Here is an 18,239-nt window from a genome sequence, read left to right as displayed (position 1 = left end):
AACGGTCACCATACTTGAAGAGTAGGGGGGTGAATGGGCGCTGGAGGCTCCCCAGACTCTCTCCATGTGTCAGCACAATATATCTGAGCTTGGTGAAACAACCCAGGACCAAAGTGCTCTCTTCAGTTGAATAATTAGACAGCAGCGGTGGTCAATTTAGGAACACTAACTATCTTCTGTCCCTGCTTTAGAATTTTTATTATGAGGCCAACACCATCCTTAGGCAGATTTCAGAGCAGAGGAGAAAGATTGCTAGATTTTGAACTGCGGTGAGGATAGCCCAGGTTGTATTCCTGTTCGTATAGAGGCACACCCACGGTGCTCATCACTTGGTGGGTACTCAGTGCACGTCGGTTGGATAAAGGATTCACCTGTGCTTTCGTGGGTATTTATATGGTATGGTGAGTTCATAATTTTTTGCCCCACTAGGTAGAGATGGTTGCTTCCAGTCCTCCATATTTATTTCGAACACTATTTCGGGACAAGGGTGTTCTAACGTGAAATAATAAAGAAATCAGCTGACTGGGTGCAGATATGTTATGTTCTCCTGGGAAACGCGTTAGCAATCTAAATGGCACTAGAATGAGGTTATTGATGTGGGAGGAAGGGAAAGTAAGATAAAACTCAGAGCTTAATTTCCAGACAGGATCGCTACTTACAGAACGAATTTCAAAGGCTTCTTGTGCACCTGACACGAGCGTTGAAGATTTCCTGATGATTTGTGATTTGAAATGACCTGCCACGTGGTCCTGGGGCCTCCTGTCCTTCGAAGCAGTTGTCTGTTCTCCTGGTTTCTGATCCCTCCTTTCCCACCATCAGCACCCTGGGCAGGGCCCCATTCCTTCTGGTCTGCGCTGTTGGAATCGTCCCTTTACTTCATTCAGTCTGATTTGACTTTTTCGTGTTGCTCCTTACTCTATCACAGGTTCTCAGACTGTGCTTCCCAGACCAGCAGCATTAGCATCACCTGGGAACTTTTTAGAAATGAAAATGCTGGGGCCTCACCCTGGACCTACTCAAAAAGAAACTTCGACGTGGGGACCCACAATTTGGTTTTGACAAGGAGGTCATCTCGAATGTGAGAACCACTGCTGCTGTGGTATGTAAAGCTCAGTTCTGAGCCTGTCACCTCTTTGTTGCTTTTTTTGGTGTCCTTGCCAACAGCCATATAAGCATGTATATCTATGTGCATCTGTTCTAGGCCTTCTCCAACAGCACCAGCTGGTTCCCTAGCCGAGCAGGTACGACGTTCTACATGTAACCCAAATGGACTACTTGCTCTTCGCTCTGTCTCTTCCCAACAACAGTGGTTCTGCTAGCAATGCTCCTTCTCCTCTCTCCTTGTAGAAACCTTCCTCATTCTTTTTTTTTTTTTTTCTTCAAGCTTTTATTTAAATTCTAGTTAACATACAGTGGTAGGGGGCGCCTGGGTGGCTCAGTGGGTTAAGCCGCTGCCTTCAGCTCAGGTCATGATCTCAGGGTCCTGGGATCGAGTCCCACATCGGGCTCTCTGCTCGGCAGGGAGCCTGCTTCCTCCTCTCTCTCTGCCTGCCTCTCTTCCTGCCTCTCTGCCTACTTGTGATCTCTCTCTGTCAAATAATTAAATAAATAAATCTTTAAAAAAAAATACAGTGGTAGTATTAGTTTCAGGTGTACAACAGAATGATTTAACACTTCCAAGCAACACCCAGTGCCCATCACTATAAGTCCCCTCCACGACCAATGCCCCATTTAACCCATCCCCTTGTCCACCATCCCTATAAATATTATCTACTACCTTCTTGCCATGGTCGGTAAGATTTTAGGTAGATCAGATTTAGTAGACATCCCATTTTCCTTTTCCCTCTTCTCAGTGTATCCTCAGTGAATTAATCTTGATTTCATGCCAGGGCCATCCCCATTCAGGGAATGTTTTCAGATGCTGCTTCTCCTCTGCTCCCACAGAGTGCTGTGCCTCCCTTGATACATGTCCCCACCTCCTCTGTAACAGTGTTTGTATGCGTGTGACTACCATCCCAAATAGAATGTGAGAGCTGGGGAAATCTAACCTTTTACTTGGACTCTGTGTCCTCCCACGGCCAAGCACAAGGCTGGGGATATACTACACAGTGAGTAAGTGTGGCCAATTTAACAATAAAGCAAAGTATTTGCCTGAACATTGAAGTTTGTACAGTGACAGCAGGACAAGGAATGAGTTTTTCCTTTCCAATGTGGTTTTTTCACATTGTGGAGAAAATTAAACCAGAGCCAGGAGACTTAGGCCAGACCAAGCTTCTTGGTGACTTCTTGGTGACGTGGGTAGGGCATTTAATGGTTTTGTTTCCATTTCCATAATATTTTTGGGCAGAGTTACAGTGAGGACCAAATGCAATAGTACATGTTATCAAAATAAGATATTACATTGATTCCTTACATATAAAACAAGGCAACCCGTTTTCTGGCTGCACATAGAACTATTAAGAACGTTAAAGAAAACATTTAAATAGAAAACTTCTTTATTATGGGGGGTTATCTTCCAAGATCAGCCTAAGATTATTTTTAGGGAAATTGAAATCTTATGGTCTGAAATTTGAAGCACGAAAACTCAAACTTTAGTACCATTTCCCTATTCTTGCTTGTTGATGAGAAATCAGCATTACTGCCTATTTTTCAGGCTTTGGAGGGATTTTTCAAGCTTTATATTGACTTGGTGGTTGAAAAAAAAAGAAAAAAAAGTCAACCAAAGGTACATTTTCTAAGCCCTTGTCCGGCCCTACCCATTAGAAAAGTGTGAGCTACTGTTCTATCAAAACTAATTAAACCTTAAATGTATAACCAACTCTCAATTACCAAGGTTAATGGGACTACATGCATACATGATTATATGTTACATTTATACAGTGCTTTTAACTTCTTCAAAGCACATTTCACTGTATTGCATATATAAAACAGATGGATTTTTTTTTTGAAATCCACAAATGAGGTAAAACAAGAAATCTTGGAATCAATAATTTCAACTTTCTGTGTTTCCAAAGCTATTAGAACTAGTGAAATTGTCTAACAGGGTTTTTTTCATTGCCCTATTCTCTCCTTGATCCATCTCAACTAGAGGTAAGAAATGACAGAAAGATCTGGAGGAATCTCTAGAGGAGAGGAAGCCAAGGACTCAGGTCATCTGCAAACTAGATCATTAGCTCCAGGGTAATTAAATATAATTGAGTGTATGTGTGATTATATCCAGAAAGTCCAGAAAAGAGATGAAAAGATGTAGGAAATGATGTGTGAGTAGCAGTATTTACGGGGCTCTTGTTATTGTCGTTCACTCAACAAGCATTATTAAGCACTTACTGTACGCCAGGTGCTTTCAACAAAGAGAATGGGTACAGCCATGAACAACCTAGGCAGGGCTGCTGTTGTCATGGAGATTTCCTTCTTGAGTGGTGAAGACAGACAATAAACAGAACATAAATACACAAACAAGCTAACTTTAGGTAGTTCTAAGCACTGCAAAGCCCATAAACACAGGAATACGGTATCCAGTGTCTTGGGGAGGAGGTGCTATTTTAGATAGGGTAGGCAGGGTAGGCCTGCCTGCTGAGAAGTATATATTTGAGCTGCAGCCTGCCACAAGGAGCCCACCCTGGGTCGGTCTGCCAACCAGAATGATGGGGTGAGTGAACTCACCAAGTGTGCCAGAGGGAGGGAGACCGGGCCCGTCCTAGGTCTCTGCTTATTCATTCTGTGTCCTTTTGTGGATATTACTAAAAGCTCTCCAGGACCCCTGATTCATTGCAACAGGGCTTGCTAATACTGATCACCTTGACAGGGGTGCTCTGAGGAATAATGGGTAAACAATTGTGAGGAGCTATATAAATGCTAAATAATGATCACAGTAATAACCTTTTATTAAAGTCAGCACCGTGATAGGCAGCTCACACTCGGATGCCTTGGCAAATGTGGAAATTGATACAGCTGCTCCCTGTGCACACCAACACTATCCTTTAAAATAGAAAAAATAAATGAGCCGATGATCATGATATTCAAAGTGTTAGTGATCAAATAACTGTCTTGAGAGAAAGCTGGTGTGTGAAGTGTAAAATGGGAGTAGCAAGATAATGGCACATTACAGCCCAGAGCGGGCCCAGGGATGGCTGGCGAATGCGACCGCGAGCTTGCTGGTGCTCGCGCCGTCTGCTACCGGGCGGTCATTCTAACCCCGTCAGGACTAGGCGCTGCCTCCCCCAAAAGCACTGGCAGACGGAAAGTGGGAAGAGAAAGAGCAGGATCAGCAGCGTCTCTGCCAGCAGCCCCATCTGGCTCTCTTGGCCTTGGTAAGCCTTCCCCGGGGTGGGGGTGGGAGGGGACTGAGAAGCCAGCACCAAGGGGCCCTACCTTGGAAGGGCACCAAGGAAGTGAGGCGGGAGGGAAGAGGGGAATGAGAGTGGCATTTTCCCCTTCTAGAATGAAATATCCCAGTTCTGGGAAAGACTTCTGTTGGCTCGCTACCCTATCCTCCCTCCACGATTAGAGATGGGAACCCATTTCCTAGCGGCTCTTCATCCTTCCCTGCCAAACCTCTCCCCCAAATTTAACATTAATGCCCCCCAAAATGAATTATCTTTGTGTGTGTGTGTGGGGGGGGGGTCCTATCATCTCTTGGATATAAATAGGCATGTGCCTGAACATTCTTTGCTGTCTCGTACCTCACGTGGGACAGTCACACAGTGTGATGCACACAAGCACGTGTACACCTGCACACCCAGACCCTCCCGATCCTTTGTGAGGCCCTGGCTCAGCTGCTGTGCAGGGCCTGCGGGGTGTAGGCCTCAGAATAGAAAAGTTGACATTACTGGTTTTTTTTCTCCAAAAAGCAGGAAGAGAAGACAATTAAAAAACACTTCTTTTAAGGCTGATACTAAATACTTTGTTCTGTATTGAATGAGCACATCCCTTTCCCGCCATGGGACAGGCAAACTGGAGATGACCTTGGAGGTGGTAAGAGCTCCCAGTGCATACTTTCTAGAAATTAGAGAGGTTAAAAAGAATATGGCAGGATAATCCTAGTCTTCAGGAAATTGCGGTTTAAATGGGGTGAGGGAGGTCAAGGGCCTCAAAAAAATCAAATTGCTTTTGACCAAATGGAGAAATTTTTAAATGTTAAAGTACCCTGGCGCATGACATTATGGTATTATGTCAAGTATTTTGGGTTAGCATGCACCACGGGGCATAGTAAGTGCTCAGTAAATTTTCTGCTGGTGAGTAAAGCATTTCCATCTACCAGTGTCTCAGGTGGCTCAAAACTGAACTCATCTTATTTAAGTATACCATTTCTTCAAGTGCTCTGTTTCCCAAAATAGTCAGTGGAGGAATGTAGGGACAATGGTCCTCAGGAGATGTGGTCATTCTCACGGTCAAATTAGTCTAGGCAAAGTTGGTTCATGGCTTTCAGATTTTGTTGGGTAAGTTTTGTTTTGTTTTGTTTTGTTTTTGTTTTTTAAACAATTTCTTTGTGGGGAGTAAAAGGAGAGGGAAAAAAAGGGAATCTCAAACCGGTATCCCACTGAGCATGCAGCTTGACACAGGGCTCTACAGGGGGCTCAAGGCAGGGCTCAACATGAGGTTCCATCCCAAAACTCTGAGTTCATAACTGCAGCCAGAATCAAGAGTCGGATGCTTAACTGACTGAGCCACTCAAGTGCTCCTGTTTGGATAGTGTTTTTTTAATGTCTTGTTGGTAATGGTCTGTCAGTAGGTGGGAGAGAGAAGCATAAGGAAGGAAGATACCTGCTTAGATCCTGGGCTCTTTTTATTTATTGGAGAGAGACAGTGCACAAGCAGGGTGAGGGGCAGAGGGAGAGAGAGACAAGAAGACTGAGCCAGGGCCCTGGTGGGGCTCAATCCCAGGATCCTGGGATCATGACCTTACCTAAAATTGGACGCTTAACCCATTGAGCCACTCAGGTGCCCCTGGATCCTGTGCTCTTAAATTAAGCTAACCTGTACGTAATAAAATCCAGTATCAAACCCCAAGCAATGGGCCCCAGTTACTGTCTTGGATCCTTTTTTTCACTTTTCTTTTTTGCTTACCCATTTTGGACTTGATGAGTAATTTTGGCTTTCCCACTTTTCATCTTTGGCACTCCTTCGAAAATGGATTATGTTGATCTTCTGGCCCTTTCTGTTTCTGGGCGCTCAGAAGTTTTGCCCCTATGCAGCCAAATTTTGATCCCAGGATTATTTCCTGGCTTTGGCTTGTCTCGGTGGCATCCGTGCTGGTCTTGACTTCTCCGGATGGGGGCATGCACAAGAGGAAGGATCAAACAAAAACCATGCAAGGAAACAGGAAGAGTACCTGGCCCAGCTTACACTGGGCAGGACACTGAGGGCTTGCTGTTGTGCAGTCTCGGCCTCCTTACTTCTCTCCTTTTTATTTGTTTTATTTTTTGAAAGTAAACTCTATGCCCAGTGTGGAGCTTAAACTCACCACCACCTTGAGATCAAAGAGTTGTATGCTCTACCAAGTAAGCCAGCCCAGGCAACCCTTCCTCTCCTTTTTTTAATCCCCTCCTGTTTCTGACTCTTTCTATTTCAATTTTTATTAAATCTCTGCCTTCTAATGGCCATTCTTCTTCTAGTATCCGTTTGTAAGACTTCATTGGGAATGAGGGTGGTCTCCATTATGCAAAACACATTTGATAGCTGGGAGGAATTGCTGAAGCTGTGGTGTCTTTGTAGCACGTAGCAAATGCCATTTAACAGTATTTTTGGCAAACCACTCTGGGTTTCCAGGGAGTCAGATGATGGGTAAGTCAATAAATATCTGTCAAATGAATGAGTGAATACGTACTAGTTGTATAGCATTGTACCAGTTCCTTTAAATAATACAAAGTATGAAACTTCATCCTTGGCTTAAGAATCCATGCACAGAAAGGTTGCTTTGAAATTTCAACAAGGGCCGGACCTGGTTCTTCTGGAATGTAAGACAAGTCCTCTCTCAATGCACAACCAGCCTCATTTGGGCAAAAGGGAATGTGAGCAAAGCCTTGGTTACAGCAGTAACAGACACTTAGGAGCTAATGAGTTGTAGAAGCTGTACACTTCACTGTCCATGGTTTTCTCCATAACATCTTCATAAACAACAAAATGCATAAAACATAGGTGAATAGGACGATGTGAGCGCCTGTAGAACTATAGGCGATACAACTTTGATATCACCCTAGAAGCCTCCACTCTCCTGTCTGATATAATCATCGTTTACTGACTTTCCTTTATAATTTTACCACCTTTAGAAGCTCCCCTAAAAAGTTTGGTTTCACCTAATTTTGAAATAAAAATAGATTAAAAAAGAAAAACAACAACTCCTCGTGTATTCAACATCGGACATGGAAAAGAAAACTAGTGTTTTTTAAAATAAGATATTTTGAGATGTAGGGGTACCTGGGTGGCTCAGTCGGTTAAGTGTCCAAATCGGTTTCAGCTGAGGTCATGATCTCAGCATGATGGGACTGAGCCCCACGTGGGGCTCCACATTCTTTCTCTCTCCCTCTCCCTCTGCCCCTCCTTCCCAGCTTACAAGCATTCTCTGTCTCTCTCTCTCTCTTAAAAAAAAAAAAATTACTTAACAAAAAATATTTTGAAGTGTACGATTTCTTTTGGCGATCAGGTAATTCATTCTTTAGTGCACTTTTATGTTTGCTGACTGCTAGTCACTCTACTCTTTCATCTTTCAAAGGTATTCTTCCCAAAGCTGCCTTGGATCTCATACACATCTTTTCCTGGACTCAGTGGGAGGATACCGAACTCCTCATAGAATGGTCGTAGCTATCCCATGATCATCACTGTTATTATTCCTAATTTTTACTTGGCTTTCAAAAGTCTCCTAAAGTCTGTACTTTCAAAATGCTATCTACATCTTTAATTATACCTGACAATAAACTCTCACCACAAAATCTGTTTGATCTTGCACTATACCCATCATTATCTTCAAATATCCTATTTAAAGAAAAAAAAATCCCATTTATATCAGGTTCCCAAAGAGTTATAATATTTGGAGTGGTGCTGTTTCTCTAATTGCTGTTTGTAATTCTTGCAAATCAAAGTTGTACAAATGATTGGATGCCAGTTGCATTGTCTACCAGATTGGGATAATGTGATCCTTTAAACTACTGTGTACTGAACAAATCCACAGAGCAAAAACTGAAATGGAACTTGGGCAACTGGATCTCCAGAGAGAATCAGATGGGATGCTGTAGTGTTAACAGAGTGCTTTGGATCCAGAATAATCTTGCTAATCATGCTTCTTCCAGATTAATCAGCTAATGTTGTTTTCCATGAAGAAGAGGTCTTTATGAGTCCTGGTGAGATAGGATTTGAGAAGGCAGAGAGCAGCAAGGAAAGCTCCTGGGGATGAGATCAGTTGCAGCAAAGGACAGAAGGCAAAAATGAGGAGGCTGTAATGCCTGAGAAGTGATCTGGACCTCAGGTGTGATAAATATAAGCTTATAGCATTGCCACTGCTTTGTGAAACACGATATTTTTGTCATTATTTTCCTTGATCCAGATTTCATGTTTTTATGATGTAATCAATAGTGATATCTGGTCTCATTTTTCTGTGTATTTAGATACAGTGACTAGAGTGCAATGGCGGAATGAATAGTTTCATGAGAAACAAGGTTGGGGAGGGAGGTTGGGTCATATTATGAAAATCCTTAAAATACTTAACTTGGACTTTATCCATAGAAGTCATTTAGTGTTTTGTTTGTTTGTTTGCTTGTTAATTGGGAGCCCCATGAGGAAAACAGTGTTTTTGATGGTTTGTAGGGCGTTGAAGACTCAAGGCAGTATGATAATACAGTGATAATTCAGGCATTAAAAATAAGGTTGGACAGGGCTGGTCATGGTGGTGATGGATCAGAAAGGAAGGGGTGGGTGCAGCATTATAACAGGAGAATTTGGCTTCTTTCTCTTGGTCTTTTCAGCCATTTGGGCTTAATACCGTTCAGTCTTCCTGATTTGTTTTCCTTACCATTTAAATTTTCCTTCTTCCCTTGATAATCTCCTTTTTCTTTCTATTTTTCCCCCTCTTTTCTTTCTTTTGCTTGCATTTAAATTTTTTTTTTTTTCTTTTACCTTCCTATACAGGATGATAAGTGAGTCAGACAGCTATCAGATGGAAGATATGGGTAAACATCAATCATAAGATTCACTAACTAATTAGAATATGTTGCTACTTAAAAAATTTGTTTTATATCTTTTATCTTTAGTTAGAAAGAAGGAAAGAAAAGATAAGAAGAAAGATACGGGGAAAAAAAGAGTAGAATGAAAAAAGGAGAGAGAAAAATTTTCGTTTACTTATTCATTCAAGAATGCTGTTTCCAGGGACGCCGAGTGGCAGAGTTTGTCAAACGTCTGCCTTGGGCTCAGGTCATGATCCCAGGCTCATGATCCTATGAGCCCTGCATCAGGCTCCCTGCTCAGCCAGGAGCCTGCGTCTCCCTCTCCCTCTGCTGCTCCCCTTTCTTGTGCTCTCCTGCTCTTTCTCTGTCAAATACATAAATAAAATCATCAAAGAAAAAGAAAAAGAATGCTGTTTCCAGAGAAAGAAAGCCAAAAAGATAGAGAAGATACAACAAAATGACTTATGGTATTGTAATTTTATTATACATTTCCCCTTTGAAGTCAGCTAGTAAAGTAGAGACACCAGGAGGCAGAAGATGAAGGTGTGATTAGTCTTCTTCTGTTCCTTTAGGTCATGTTATTCTTCATATCAAAGAGGTGGAGTTAAATCTACCCCTAGGACTTAGTGACCAGCTCAACGAATAGCATGATCTGGGAATGACTTTTGGGGACTTCTGAGGCAAGGCTGTAAGAAGCCTGGGTCTTTTGAAACATTAACTGTGGTATGCGCTCTTTTGGAATCCAGCCACTACTTTGAGAAAAGCTCAAGTTATCTGAGACCCTCCAGTTGCCGACCCCAAATAAGATGATAGCCGCATCCCTTGCCAGTCATGTAAGTGAACCATCTTGACATCCGGCTCAGTAGAGCTATGGATGGTTGCAGCCCCAGCTGACCTCTGACTGCAGTTACTGGGGGACCCTAAGACAGAACTGCCCAGTCAGTCCCAGTCAATCCACAGAACAGTAACACACGGGAATGAATTACTGTATTAAGCTACTACAGTTTAGTGTGATTTCTTTTTTCTCTCTTTTTTAAAGATTTTATTTATTTATTTATTTATTTATTTATTTATTTGTCAAAGAGAGAGAGAGAGAGAGAGCACAAGCAGAGGGAACAGCAGGCAGAGGGAGAAGCAGGTTCCCCACTGAGCAAGGAGCCCGATCTCAGGACCCTGGGATCATGACCTAAGCTGAAGGCAGACACTTAACTGACTGAGCCACCCAGGCGTCCCTGGTGTGATTTTTTATATAGCAATAGATAATTCCTTCATTCTTATATGAGTCATAAAGAATGCTTTATCAAGTGTTTGAGAGATTCTTAATGTCACCCAGAATGTATGCACATTTTTTGTCTTTCTCCTAAAAATCACTTTATTACTCAATAGCTTTGAAATTGGAATCTGAATTGACCTTGATCAAAAATCTTAGGAAATACTTAAGCAAATATTTTGTTTTTTATCATTTTAATTTATTTTTAAGTAAGCTCCACACCTCTTGGGGAGCCCAACATGGGGCTTAAAATTAGAACCATAAGATCAAGACCTGAGGTGAGATCAAAGTCAGATGTTTAACTGACTGAGACACCCAGGCACCCCAGCAACCCCCACAAATATTTTAAACACCATCATATTTTGAGTACTGGCTCAGGATAAAGTGATACAGATGTGACAAAAATAATTCTCATGTGTAATCAAAAGAGTTTAAGTCCTACCTCTCTGTCATTTATCACTGTGTGATCTAGGGTAAGTTATTTAATGTCTCTAATTCTAGTTTCCAATGATATACTGTATTTGAAAGTATTTAGTAGTGCCTAGCACAGCATATTCAATAAATGTTCATTTCTTTCTATTTCTATGAAAGTCTCATGCTCATAAGTGCAACCATGTCGAAACTTAACCTTATCATACTGCTTCCTAAAACTATTTTTATTGGTTATCAAATATTACCCTTGATAAATATTTCATAAGCTTCCATAATATTACCTTTACTAATGTGATCTACTTTACTTTTCCTGTGGGATAACTTATTTAGTAGATCTGGGGGACTCATTCTGTTACTAGATCCTCACAAAACACTTTTGTGACCACCTTCTTTGTTTTTCAAGGACATGACCCTGTTTCATATCTTGAATGTGGTTCTCTACCCTAGTACAAATGTTAATAAGTTAAGTGCATACCAAATAAGAATTTTAATTCAGTTCATCATATGTTTATGTATTTAAATTTAAGAGTCAAATTGATATAATTGGTAACATTACCCATTTGCTTTGATTTGAGATGCCAAGTGATTGAAAAATTTTTTTAATTTGGAAGTGAATTACCTTGCTTATTTGAATTTATCATTTTTGCATAATTAGGATGAACTAATTTAATTTGCAGTTATCCTTTTAAATGACTTAAATGATGTCTGCTGAAATACTCAAGGCCACATGATTAGTGGAGTCACCCCGAATATTACTGATTCTCGGGGGTAGGAAAGGACAATGGGACTTGTGAAGCCCGGGAATAAAGTTACAAGCTTGATCTTTTCTCCATTAATATATACGTATATATATTTTTCTTCTTGGTTCCCCAGGCCTCACTCTAGGCTGCTCTATGTTTTCCAAAGGGACCACACATTGCAATTTGGTGATGGTCCTCCTTTTCCAACTCTGTTCTGATTCCGTGTCATTTGCACTTGATGTTCAGCTCACATCTCTTCTCTTCCCTCAAAGGGAAGGCTGGTTACTCATTTGGTGGGTTATGGTAAGAATCCCCAACAGTGCTTTTTATGGGACTGAGATTCTTCCAGCAAATACTACTTTTTGATGATACGTTTTTTTTTTTTAATATAATTTTTTATTTTTTATAAACATATATTTTTATCCCCAGGGGTACAGGTCTGTGAATCACCAGGTTTACACACTTCACAGCACTCACCAAAACACATACCCTCCCCAATGTCCATAATACCACCCTCTTCTCCCAAACCCCCTCCCCCCAACAACCCTCAGTTTGTTTTGTGAGATTAAGAGTCACTTATGGTTTGTCTCCCTCCCAATCCCATCTTGTTTCATTTATTCTTCTCGTACCCACTTAAGCCCCCATGTTGCATCACCACTTCCTCATATCAGGGAGATCATATGATAGTTGTCTTTCTCCGCTTGACTTATTTCGCTAAGCATGATACGCTCTAGTTCCATCCATGTTGTCGCAAATGGCAAGATTTCATTTCTTTTGATGGCTGCATAGTATTTCATTGTGTATATATACCACATCTTCTTGATCCATTCATCTGTTGATGGACATCTAGGTTCTTTCCATAGTTTGGCTATTGTGGACATTGCTGCTATAAACATTCGAGTACACGTGCCCCTTTGGATCACTACGTTTGTATCTTTAGGGTAAATGCCCAATAGTGCAATTGCTGGGTCATAGGGCAGTTCTATTTTCAACATTTTGAGGAACCTCCATGCTGTTTTCCAGAGAGGTTGCACCAGCTTGCATTCCCACCAACAGTGTAGGAGGGTTCCCCTTTCTCCGCATCCTCGCCAGCATCTGTCATTTCCTGACTTGTTGATTTTAGCCATTCTGACTGGTGTGAGGTGATATCGCATTGTGGTTTTGATTTGTATTTCCCTGATGCCGAGTGATATGGAGCACTTTTTCATGTGTCTGTTGGCCATCTGGATGTCTTCTTTGCAGAAATGTCTGCTCATGTCCTCTGCCCATTTCTTGATTGGATTATTTGTTCTTTGGGTGTTGAGTTTGCTAAGTTCTTTATAGATTCTGGACACTAGTCCTTTATCTGATATGTCGTTTGCAAATATCTTCTCCCATTCTGTCAGTTGTCTTTTGATTTTGTGAACTGTTTCCTTTGCTGTGCAAAAGCTTTTGATCTTGATGAAATCCCAATAGTTCATTTTTGCCCTTGCTTCCCTTGCCTTTGGCGTTGTTCCTAGGAAGATGTTGCTGCGGCTGAGGTCAAAGAGGTTGCTGCCTGTGTTCTCCTCAAGGATTTTGATGGATTCCTTTCGCACATTGAGGTCCTTCATCCATTTTGAGTCTATTTTTGTGTGTGGTGTAAGGAAATGGTCCAATTTCATTTTTCTGCATGTGGCTGTCCAATTTTCCCAGCACCATTTATTGAAGAGGCTGTCTTTTTTCCATTGGACATTCTTTCCTGCTTTGTCGAAGATTAGTTGACCATAGAGTTGAGAGTCTATTTCTGGGCTCTCTATTCTGTTCCATTGATCTATGGGTCTGTTTTTGTGCCAGTACCATGCTGTCTTGATGATGACAGCTTTGTAATAGAGCTTGAAGTCCGGGATTGTGATGCCACCAACGTTGGCTTTCTTTTTCAATATCCCTTTAGCTATTCGAGGTCTTTTCTGGTTCCATATAAATTTTAGAATTATTTGTTCCATTTCTTTGAAAAAGATGGATGGTACTTTGATAGGAATTGCATTAAATGTGTAGATTGCTTTAGGTAGCATAGACATTTTCACAATATTTATTCATCCAATCCAGGAGCATGGAACATTTTTCCATTTCTTTGTGTCTTCCTCAATTTCTTTCATGAGTACTTTATAGTTTTCTGAGTATAGATTCTGTGTCTCTTTGGTTAGGTTTATTCCTAGGTATATTATGGTTTTGGGTGCAATTGTAAATGGGATTGACTCCTTAATTTCCCTTTCTTCTGTCTTGCTGTTGGTGTAGAGAAATGCAACTGATTTCTGTGCATTGATTTTATATCCTGACACTTTACTGAATTCCTGTATAAGTTCTAGCAGTTTTGGAGTGGAGTCTTGATGATACGTTTTAATGAGCCTTTTAAAAATTGGGACACCAGACTATGGCTGGTGAAACTGGAACCTATAATTTTAGAACAGTGTTTGCAGTCTAGTTTTGCTCCCATTAAAATGGCTGCCCATTAAACTCATTAGTAGAATCCACCATATTGTGTTGCTTAACTTTTTCCATCTTCTTATGGTTTTTCATTTTTTTTTCTCACAGACAGCACTGGGCCTAAATTAATCCTTTACTCTTCTATGCTTTCATTTTGACCCTACTACTGTTGCAGATCAACCAAATTTCTTCCTTATGGAAATCTCCACACCACCAATCTCCAACAACCTTGTTAACCAGGTTTTCAAATACACCCTCAAGACTTAGTCAACAAAGGTGGACTCCCCACCTGCCCCCATATGGGACATTTTCAGGAAGTAGGAGCTCTGTCTTATTCTTTTCAAAGAGCTTTCAGACCAAAAAATGAAACAAAGTAAATAACTTGTTACCAACCTTAGAATCTCATTTGAAACTATTTTCTACAGCTCAAAATGTGGCATAAGGCAGATCTTTACTTAAGAAGAGGCTTATTATTTAAGTCGTCTTGAAGACCCTGAGACTGCCTGTATGAGTACTGCTGTGGGAGGATGTGAAGCACAGTCTTGGTCACTCCAGTATCTAATTTAAGTGCAGAAAGTGAGATCATCTCCCAAAGCATATGAATTGATTTTACCTCAAGCCCCTTCTTGGTATTAAACTCCTACAATCACAGACTATAGAAAAGGAAGAAATTTGTTGTTCATGCTGTCTGATTTTACAAACCAGGAAACTGAGACTCAGAGGTGCGAGCTCATTAAGCTCATCTGGTTATTTAGTTGGTTTCTTGGATGAGGATTGTTTCAGAAAGGAGGCAGAAAAGTAGAAGTATTCAAAAACTATTTAGGAACTGTAACATCAGCACTGATTGGTGGGGGGTGGCACGGTGCTGAGAGACTGAGTACCTCACAGGGGAGAGGCGCGGTGCTGAGAGATTGAGTACCCATGGGGGGGTGGTGCAGTGCTGAGAGACTGAGTACCACAGGCATGGGGCATGGGGCTGAGAGACTGAGTACCCACAGGGGAGGGGCCTGGTGCTGAGAGACTGAGTACCTCACAGGGGAGAGGCGCGGTGCTGAGAGATTGAGTACCCATGGGGGGGTGGTGCAGTGCTGAGAGACTGAGTACCACAGGCATGGGGCATGGGGCTGAGAGACTGAGTACCCACAGGGGAGGGGCCTGGTGCTGAGAGACTGAGTACCCACAGGCATGGGGCATGGGGTTGAGAGACTGAGTACCCACAGGGGAGATTCAAAGATGGTACAGTCTTTAGCTTTAGGACCTGTGCAAACGAGAGGCATTCATTTTGAAGGAGGAGACAGGAAAAATGTATCTGCAGAAAAAGATGATGAGTTCAATCTGGGAGTTTTGAGTGCCTTTGCAAAATCCAAGATAATGCATTACAACTGAATATACACAGAGGCGCAAACCATGAGACTCTTGAATTAGGAAAGTTTCATAAAGCATATTTCTAAGAGGACGTGAGCATTATCCACAGACAATGTGAGGCCAAAGAAGACAAAGATGGAAAAGCATCTGTTAGGTTTAGCTATAAGGCAATTATTGGTGACCTTGGCATGTGATGGTTCAGTTGAGTAGTGTGACCAGAAGCCAGACTGAGGTGGGTTGGAAAGTGAGTGGGAGGTGGGAAGTCGAAAAACAAATATGAGGAACTATGAAGTTTAGGACAGTTAAGGGAAGAGAAGTAGGGCAGGCCCCACCGAGGAAGATGTAGAGGGAGGTTTATCTGACATGAGACAGAGCTGGACACGTTTCAGTACCTGTGGTAAGAGGCCAGTTTTTCTACGGAAGTAATTTTTCTCTTCTCTAGCTCCTGCCCTCTGTCTAAAGTTCTGTGTAGTTCCTGGAAATCTCAGAGCAGATCTTTTAGAGAGCATCAGAAAGATCTCTTGCTAATCCATTATCAACTCACTCTTAACAACCAGCTTTTGTTATCAACTCAGTAAGCCCGTATTCCCCTCTGACTACTTTCCAGATGCTCATGCTCACATTAGATAAAAACATCTCTCAGATTTGTTAATGGGGGTAAAGAGAGCAGAACTAATCTTCCCACATCTCAAATTAGCCTATATTAAGGAGTTCAAATTGAGAAATTAACATTTTAGAGCCATTTTTAAAGATTTGAAGAAATCATAGTTTATGATTAATATTAATCACAGTTTCTGACTCTTTTTACAATTACTTCACTACTTTTTATTGATTGCCTACTATACAGCAGATCTTTGACATGAAACACCTAAACATGACCTGAATATCTTGATTACTGAATATTTTATATATTGAAGAGAAAGTTCTGGGATTTATGGTGATGTTCTCTGCTATGTCAAGACAGTGTTCTTTAAGGTACAGCTGAAACTCTTCTGACACCTTACATCCAGATTCCTTTTCTATCACTGAAGTAAATCCCTGTCATGTGATTATGCTCAGTAGGAAAAAGGGCGCTGCTTCTCATTGTGCAAGTTGAGGAGGCCAGATGGCTTTTTTGGATGAAATGGGTAACTGAGGTGTAGACAACAGACCCAGTCAGTCAGTGAGCTTTCTCACCAGGGGTTACATCGAGGGAGTGGTAGGGAACCCCAGGGACACTGCTGATGGCAGCAGTGCTGAATGTCCCCCCTAGAGGTGGGGTGCATGGTGACAGCCCAGCCAGGCTGCCTGCTCCTGGCTACAACTGCCTGGCCTCCCTGCGTTCCCACCTCTGCTCTGAGCCTGCTTCCAGTTGATTCATTGAGCTCCCTGAGACCCGCCTAAGAAATTTCTCTTCTGCTTAGGTTAGCCGGAGGCAGTTTCTATTGTTTGCCATCAAGAACCCTGACTGATTCAGAGGGTCACAGTGGAATAATATAGCAACGAACTCAGACATTTATATTCAGCTTATGTTTGTGGCCTGCGAGCATCGTGCTGAATGCTCTAAATAAATGATGTCACCAAATCCTCAAAACAACAGGGTGAGACATGTGGGTCTGTTCTCTCAAGTATCATCTGAAGGCCCTCCTCTTTCATGAGGCTTTTCTGACCTCTTCTCCCTCTTGTAAGTCGCCTTGATTCCTCCGTTCTGTCCACTGTATGTCCCATAAAGAGGAGAGAAGGTGTAGGTATATGTGTTTGTGTTTTTGTTACAATGTACACTTATACCTATACCTCTCACCCCTTTATATATATACACACATACACATATCTCACATATATAAAGTATATTGATAATATTTCAATATACAATATACTATATATATTTTATTTCCTTACCACTTATTAAGCTCTTACTATGTGTAGTTGTGCTCCGCAGTTCACTTGCATTATCCTATGCTGTTCCCACCAGAACCCTATGTGTTGGATTTATTTATCCATTTTACAAAAGAGGAAATGGAAGGTTAAAATATTTTTAAGATGTTACCCTTTTCAAGAGTTGTAGAGTGTTGAGATTTGAACATATTCCATTTTGGTTTTTTGACTTCCGACACCTCTGCTCTTAATACTCTGTAAATTACCTTATTTTCATCATGCTCCTCTGAGTGATGCTTCCCTCCCATCCTGGCTAAGACGGAGTCTGCATTTTCCTTCCCCCGCCCCCCTCACTCTTCCAGGAGGAAAGGCAAATTCTCTGTTCCTTCTGATACTTCATCCACGCCTCCGTCCGTGACAGACACCACGAGTCAATGATTATACTCTGCCCCATGAACCATCTCAAAGACCTCTCTCCCCCTGTTCAACAGGAAGTCACTCCCACTTGGTTAGAGATGAATCTCGTTTGCTATTCCTGAACCAGAACAATGCTTCTCCCATAAATAAACATGCTTAGCAAATTATTGTTGGAGTATTGCTTTTTTCTTTATCTCACAGATGAAGAAATCATAATTAGAGAATTAAATAATAAGCCATTCACCTGGGGCTATTTGTGTCCATCTCATTGGGTTTTTGTGAGGATTAATTGGATTAACGCACATAAAACTCTTCAAATCGCATCGTGGCACAAGGTAAATTAGGTATTAGGACTACTGTTCAAAAGCCCACAGGTTGTATCCGGGAGAGTTAAATCCATAGAGATAGAAAAACTGATGGTGTTTGCCAGGGACTGGGGAAGGAGGTATGGGGTGTGACTGCTTTAATGGGAATACGATTTCCTTTCGGGATGATGAAAATGTTGGGCACTAGATAGATGTTGTACCACATTGTGACATACTAAATGTCCCTAAGAGGTAC

The 18,239-nt window shown here is 41.6% G+C and overlaps 1 long non-coding RNA gene across 4 annotated transcripts in view; it reads left to right on the top strand.

The window, feature by feature from the left end:
* The window catches only part of LOC131813185 (uncharacterized), a 164,285-nt gene that overhangs the window by 124,129 nt on the left and 21,917 nt on the right, over positions 1-18,239 (top strand). For all 4 annotated transcript variants that reach the window (XR_009346661.1, XR_009346660.1, XR_009346662.1 and 1 more), the window contains one exon: positions 926-1,099. This is a non-coding gene — a long non-coding RNA (uncharacterized LOC131813185). The remainder of the gene's footprint in view (positions 1-925; positions 1,100-18,239) is intronic.

This window comes from Mustela lutreola, chromosome 12 (genome assembly GCF_030435805.1).
Source record: "Mustela lutreola isolate mMusLut2 chromosome 12, mMusLut2.pri, whole genome shotgun sequence".
Classification (NCBI taxonomy): Eukaryota; Metazoa; Chordata; class Mammalia; order Carnivora; family Mustelidae; genus Mustela; species Mustela lutreola.
This window is presented reverse-complemented; position numbering and strand designations above follow the sequence as displayed.